The sequence below is a fragment of the Carlito syrichta genome, unplaced genomic scaffold (assembly GCF_000164805.1).
Source record: "Carlito syrichta isolate Samal-C Ts95f unplaced genomic scaffold, Tarsius_syrichta-2.0.1 Scaffold309854, whole genome shotgun sequence".
Taxonomy (NCBI): Eukaryota; Metazoa; Chordata; class Mammalia; order Primates; family Tarsiidae; genus Carlito; species Carlito syrichta.
Genome location: NW_007253950.1, coordinates 1,496,771 through 1,503,727, shown reverse-complemented (window position 1 = coordinate 1,503,727; position 6,957 = coordinate 1,496,771). Strand labels below are relative to the sequence as shown.

The following is a 6,957-nucleotide window of genomic DNA, read 5'->3' as shown; positions in this document are numbered from 1 at the left end:
TCAAGGATGCCTCTTGTCTGCCCTGCCAGCTTTTGTGGGTGAGGGAGGAAGTGACTGCCAGCATCTCCTGATGGCGCCACCATGGGGGCCACAAAAGGAGGGCAATGCCTCCCAGCAAGAGCCCACTGGGCCAGTCTGGTCCTGTCCTTGCTTCTTATTCACTGTGAGCGCCAGCAAGGCCTTCCCTTCTCAGGCCTCAGTTTCCCTGTCTTTATAACGGGCCCAGTGTTTACCCCCCAGCCAGGGCTCTTCCAGTTTCATCGCCTTTGTGTCCAGGCGCAGGCATCCTCTGAAGTCCTGACACCCCCTGAGGTCCTGGTTCTCTGTGTCTCCCTTCACAGGGCTTGGTGTGAGGGTTCTGAGAGAATTCGGGGGCCCCTGTGGCCTCTAGCCCACCCCAAGGTCCCCAGGTCCTGACCTGTTCTCCTGGTCCTGATGTGCCGGTTGCAGCAGCACTTTCTGTTTTGTTTCTTGGCGCTGTTTCTGTCCGAGTGTCCAGTCGCGGCTGGAGTGCCCCTCTCATTGCCCTCACAAACACATCCTCTCAGACCCTGAGGTCAGCACTTGCAGCCATTTTATTTTCTGCCTCTCCTTCCCACTGCCTGCCCCCAGCCGCCTCGTCTGTCCTCTCTTCTCCCGCCAGGCCCAGGAGCCAGGAGCAGCACAGGCGTCTGCCAATGCCACGGGCCCAGGGCCTCCAGTCTCCTGCAGGTCCCCCTCAGCCAAGGCAGGTGGTGACCCCTTTGAGCAGATGAGGAAACTGAGTCCCTGTTTCTGCTCTGCCACACAGCCTCATGGAGGCCCCCACCCCCTTAAGCCAAGCTTGAGAGGCAGGAACAGTAGGAAGAGCTCAAAGGAACAGCAGCCGGAAGCCTGCGATTCAACTCACACCCTCTCCCTCATCCCTCCCTTCCTTCCTGGTGCCAGGGCCCGGTGCCAGGGCCTGGAGAAACTGAGACAACAACAGCAGCGCTAGTGTAACAATAGCTAATGCGGTTTGAGTCTCTATCGTGTGCCAGTTACCATGCCAGGGGTTTCATGTGCCTCATCTCACACCTTGCCAGGCAGACACGATTATGATCCCGTAGCAGACACCATGCTTGCTCCCCACACCCCTAATCCCACCCCATGCCCCCCCCACCCGCTGTGGGTATTGGCCGTTAGCACTTTCACCCTTCTCCAGAGGATTGTCCCAGCCTGATGGGTGCTTCCTCGCCCAGAGGGGCTGCACTGGGCAGGGACTGATGGGAGGGGTGACAGGCCCCTTGCCTTTGGTAGGGCAGATCTGTGGTGTCCTCATGCACTAGCTGTCCCCATGGGTCAAGATGAGGACTTCCCCTGAAGCCACACCTTTGCTTGCTTAGGTGCTTCTGCTATCTTATCTGGTTTCCCTCGCCCCGTCAATAAATGACTTCTGTAAGAGCCCCCATCTTGGAGTCTGCTTCTAGGGACCTGACCTAGAACATTCCCATTTTGCAGATGAGTACACTGAGGTACCAAGAAGCTAAGTAACCCACCAAAGTCACAAAGCTGGGAACTAGCAGAGACTCAAATCCAGGGCGCAGGTGCCAAGGCACGTGCTCTTCCCCAAAGACCTAGGGACTGCTCTGCCCCCAAGGGCGTCCCAGCCTGTGAGGGAGGAGCCCACACTGCAGAGGGCAGGACCCAAGACAGAGGAGAAAGGAGAGAGGGCAGGGAACGGAGCCCAGCAGTGAGGGTGGAACTCAGTCTGGGGAGGCAGCAGGAAGTTTCCCCGAGGAGGAAGAGAGTCTAGAAGGAAAAGGAGAAATCTGCAAGGTGGGAAAAGGGCGAAGGGGATGTGCGGAGGGAATCAGCGCGCACAGGGTAAGGGTTGTGAAATAGAATGGCAGCAGTGGTAAGCAACAGGGGCACAGGGGCATGAAGGGCACGCCCAGGCCGGATGTGAAAGGGCATTCGCCCAGCCTCTGAAGCTTTCCTGGACACCTGGTGTGTAGCTGTCTTGTGCAGATGATATTATCAAGGTGGGGGAGCCTCCCCCAAAGCCCCCAGGTGTACCCCCTGCCAGGCTCCCTCTCGCTGTCTGGACTTGGGGTAGTAAGAGCACAGGACAGGCGACTCCACATGCCTGGATTCTCCTCCTGTCTATGTGACCCTGGCCGTTTCCCCGCCCTCTGACCCTGGCCGTTTCCCCGCCCTCCTCTGAGCCCTGTGCTTGATCACCCTGCCTCAGGGATGCTCTGGGGATTCTTAGAAGCAGCATTTTGAGCCCGAGTCCAGCGGTCCCTGTGGTAATATGCAAATACGAAGACTGAGAGTTCGTTGGGTTTCGTTTTCTCTGTTCCATTTGCAACAGCTCCTCTCTCTTGTCTTCTGTAGACCAGTAATACAACTTTATGCATTTGAATATCGGGAGCCTCAAAATTCACATAAATAGAAACTGTTAGCCACGCATGGAGAAACTGAAGCATGGGGGAGAATGTCCTCTCGCTCTTTGATGGAGTCCCCAAATCAAATACACATGAACCCAAGAGATTTGAATGACAACCAGGATAGTTGCGGTAATAACTCTATCTAAGTTTTTAAAATTATTTTTGTTAGACAACACATGTTGGCCGGGCACAGTGGCTCAGCCTATAATCCCAGCACTTTGGGAGAACGAGGTGAGAGGATTGCCAGAGCCCTGGGTTTTGAGACCAGCTTGGGCAACTTGGTGAGACCTCAATTCTGCAATAAATCACAAAAACTAGCCAGGCGTGTGGCATACATCTGTAGTTCCAGCTATTTGGAAGACTGAGGCGGGAAGGTCGCCTGAGCCCAGCAGGTCAAGGCTGCAGTGGCTGTGAGCATGTCACTGCACTCCAGCCTGGGCGACAAAGGGTGAAATTTCAGCTAAAAAAAAAGAGATAACACATGTATGTGGTATAAAATTCTATAGGGTCCCTTCTCTGGGGACAATTACTTTTATGAGTTTCTTCCAGAAATATTCATGCATTTGTAAACATATGCATTTATTTTTTTCTTTAAACAAATACAACATATTCTAAACTTTGTTCTTCCTTCTCTAAAAAATAAAAAAAAAGAACTTTATGTCTTGGACTCTGTTCCATATCATTCCATATACATGAGTTTGCCTTTCTTTTTAACGACTGCATAGGATTCCACTGTATGAATGCACGTAATGTAACCACAACAAGTTCTCACTGTAGGATGTTGGACTTTTCCAGTCTTTTGTTATTACAAGGTAGACCACGTTAAATATCCCTGTACCTATGTTATTATATACATTAAAAATATATCTACAGGTTGTCTATCTGCTTATGAAATTGATAGGTGTCTGAGGCATGGCGGCTCATGCCTGTAGTCCCAGCGACTCAGGAGGATCCCTTGAGCCCAGGAGTTCAAGGCTGCAGTGAGTAATGATCAAACCACTGCACTCCAGTCTGGGTGACAGAGAGAGACCCCAGTTCTAAAAAATAAAGATAGCTTTTCGGCGGAGGCTCAGGTGCAACTTTCTTCGGTTGTCCCTAATCTGGGTTCATCCAACACCAGCCACCTCCACAATGCCACCCAAGTTTGACCCCAACAAGATCAAAGTCGTGTACCTGAGGTGCACGGGGGGCGAGGTCGGCGCCACGTCTGTGCTGGCCCCCAAGATCGGCCCCCTGGGTCTCTCTCCAAAAAAGGTTGATGATGACATCACCAAGGCAACCGGTGACGGGAAAGGTCTGAGGATTACCGTGAAACTGACCGTTTCAGAACAGACAGGCCCAGACTGAGGTGGTACCTTCTGCCTCTGCCCTGATCATCAAAGCCCTCAAGGAACCACCGTGAGGCAGAAAGAAACAGAAGAACATTAAGCACAGTGGGAACATCACTTCTGATGAGATTGTGACACTGACAAATGTGACACTGGTCTCTAGCTAGAGAACTCTCTGGGACCATTAAAGAGATCCTGGGGACTGCTCAGTTTGTGGGCTGCAATGTTGATGGCCGCCACCCCCATGACATCATAGATGACATCAATAGGGGGGTAGTGGAATGCCCTGCTAGTTAAGAAGCAAAAAGGAAATATAATTCAATAAAAGGTCACTTGACAACGAAAAAATAAATAAAAGAAAGATAAAGACAAATACAATATTTTTAAAAAAGAATTATTTAAGTGTGATTGCATGGCATTTACAGTTTTCATAGAGGTTGTGTCAGTCTACATTCCCACGAGCAATGCATTAAAAGGCTGTTAATTTACAACCTTGCCAACTATGTAATATCCCTGAAAATCTAAGAACTAGAAAATGGTGTGTCTCTTTTAGTTCTAATGTATATTGCTTTCATTTTGTGTGAGTTTGAATGCTTTTTCTTATATTTAAGAGCCGTTGGTATTTTGTTGTTGTTGTTCATGTTCTTTGCCTGCTTTTCTATTGGTTTTTTATTATTGGCTTTTAGTAACTCTTGTTTATTAAAAATATTTGTATATTTATGTCTTTGTCTATAATGTAGCTAGCAGATATTTTTCCATTTGTTATTTTTGTTTTGCTTTATCTGTGATATTCTTTGGCAATACAAATGTTTTAATTTATATCTGGTCAGTTTTATCCAGTTTTTCTTTTATGATTTCTGAATTTTATGTCATGCTTAGCAAGGTCCCTCTACTCTGAAATTATTTTTTTAAATACTTTTTCCTATGTCTTGTTCGAGCACTTTAAAAATTTTCAACTTTTTTGTTGCAAAATATAACACGTAGAATAATATAACATAAATGTACAACTTCAAATTGAACCTGTAGTTTTCTGGTAGTTTCATGTTTTAACATTTTACACTTAAATTTTGGTCTCATCCAGACTTTATTTTGGTATTATATGTAAAATAGAAATCTATCTTTTTCCTAAAAGAACACTTTTCAAAATATTCATGAAATATTTTAAAATTTATTATACACCAAGCAAAAAAGGAAAATCTTAACATATTTCCCCAAACAGAAATCATATAGGAATTATTCTTTATACAGTACAATTATACAAAAAAAAGTTAATGACAAAGACTTAAAAACAACCCTCTATTAAGTGACTTAATTGCAAATTATAATTTCAATCGACTTAGTAATATAAGCACTTGACATACATTTATGGAAATTGGCCAGAAGTATTTTGTTATTTTTTAAAAGGATAAGATTGGAAATGTCCTAAGAAATAAAGGTTATAAGTTTAAAGAATAAAAACAAACAGCTTCAGTAAATCAGGAGAAAGAAATAAAAATAAAAAACACAAGTTATAAAATGAGAAAAGAGAAAATTCTAGCAGGATTGATAAATGAAAACAAAACTTTGTTTTTTTAAACATTAGAGATACCAATTGCTGGTGAATCTAGTAAGAAGAAAAAGGCAAAGTAAAATAAACTAAATTAAATGTGAAGACATGAAGAGATTTAAAATTATAAGAAGAGCCGGGCTCGGTGGATCAGCCTGTAATCCCGTGCCTTTGGGAGGCTGAGGTGAGTGGATTGCCTGAGTCCGCAGGTTCAAGACCCACCTGGGCAACTTGGCGAGACCTCATCTCTACAATAAATCAAAAAATTAGTGGGCGTGGTAGCGCACGCCTGTAGTTCCAGCTACTCGGAAGGCTGAGGCGGAAGGATCACCGGAGCCCAGGAGGTCGAGGCTGCGGTGGCCGGGAGCGGCCACTGCACTCCAGTCTGGGCGACAGAGTGAGACTCCAACTCAAAAAAATAAAATAAAATAAAATAAAATAATAAGAAGATACTATATACAAGTGAGTGCTTTAGTACGTTTGAGCATCTTGACAAAATGACCAATTTTCTCAAATATATAAATTGCCGAGTGTGAATCAAAAATAAGCAGAAAGCAACCAACATAATGAGGAAAATGTTAGCTATCAAGTTTGAGTTTTTAAAAACCATTCAAGCAACTTGGTAGCTCTGAGAAGGCTCTTGGCTTTCACTCTGGGTGAGTTGGGAAGGTTCTGAGCAGCAGAGGAAACTGACCATGGTCTTGACCCCTGTATAGAGGATGCTGGGGATGGGTGGACAGAAAACCAGGTAGGAAGCTGGTGCAGGGATCCTGGTGAGGAATGAAGGTGCCCAGTCTATGCAGGAGCAGTAGAGGAAGTGAGATTCTGGAACACACTTCGCTTAGCAAATTAAGCCTTCCTTGGGCTTGAGTTTAAGGAAGTATGAAGCAGTCCATAACTGAAACGGGGAAGGTGGTCAGGGAAGCATTTTGGGAGTGGAGAGTAGAACTTCAGTTTTGTCAAGTCATTGGGAAAATTAAAATAAATAATGCTGAATCTGGGCGTGGTGGTACATCCCTGTAGGTCCAAAAACTCCGGAGACGGAGGCAGGAGGATTGCTTGAGCCTGGGAGTTTGAGGCCAGCCTGGGCAACAAAGCGAGACTCTGTCTCAATAACCGTAACAACAATAATAATAATAATGCCAAAATGCTGAAAGGTGCTGGTACCGAGCAGACGTTGATTACATTATCTGTTCAGTTTTGTTTTCTGGTGGAAATATAGGGTTGTCCTTCTAACACACAAAAATGTTGAACTCAAAAAGTAGAATAAAATACTTCTTCGGTGGGGATGAATTACTTTTTAATTTGAATATTCAGTCTCTATCCATCATGCCCAGTACGGATGTTTATCTTTCTTGCCTTCCTTTTTCTGTTTTAGTTTTATTATTTCACAATATTTAGCAACTTCCATTTCTGCAAGCTATCATTGGTCACCTATTATGCTTACGCATCATTGTGTATTTCTCTTCCTTGTACACTGGGAAATGTCTATTTTAGTTTTTACTGTAAACATTTTTAATAACTTAAAAAAAAATCAAAATGTGCATGTTAAAAGTTTGGATGGCTCAAAGCTTCCAGAAGAATGCAGTGGAAAATGCTCTCCTGCCCTGAATCCTCAGGACCCCTCCCCAGACACAACCCTATCACCGGTTTCTTGTGCAGTCTCCCAGAG

The 6,957-nt window shown here is 45.3% G+C and overlaps 1 pseudogene; it reads left to right on the top strand.

The window, feature by feature from the left end:
• The first annotated feature begins 3,476 nt into the window (after positions 1-3,476).
• LOC110596540 lies at positions 3,477-4,036 on the top strand (annotated as a pseudogene).
• Positions 4,037-6,957: the final 2,921 nt, after the last annotated feature.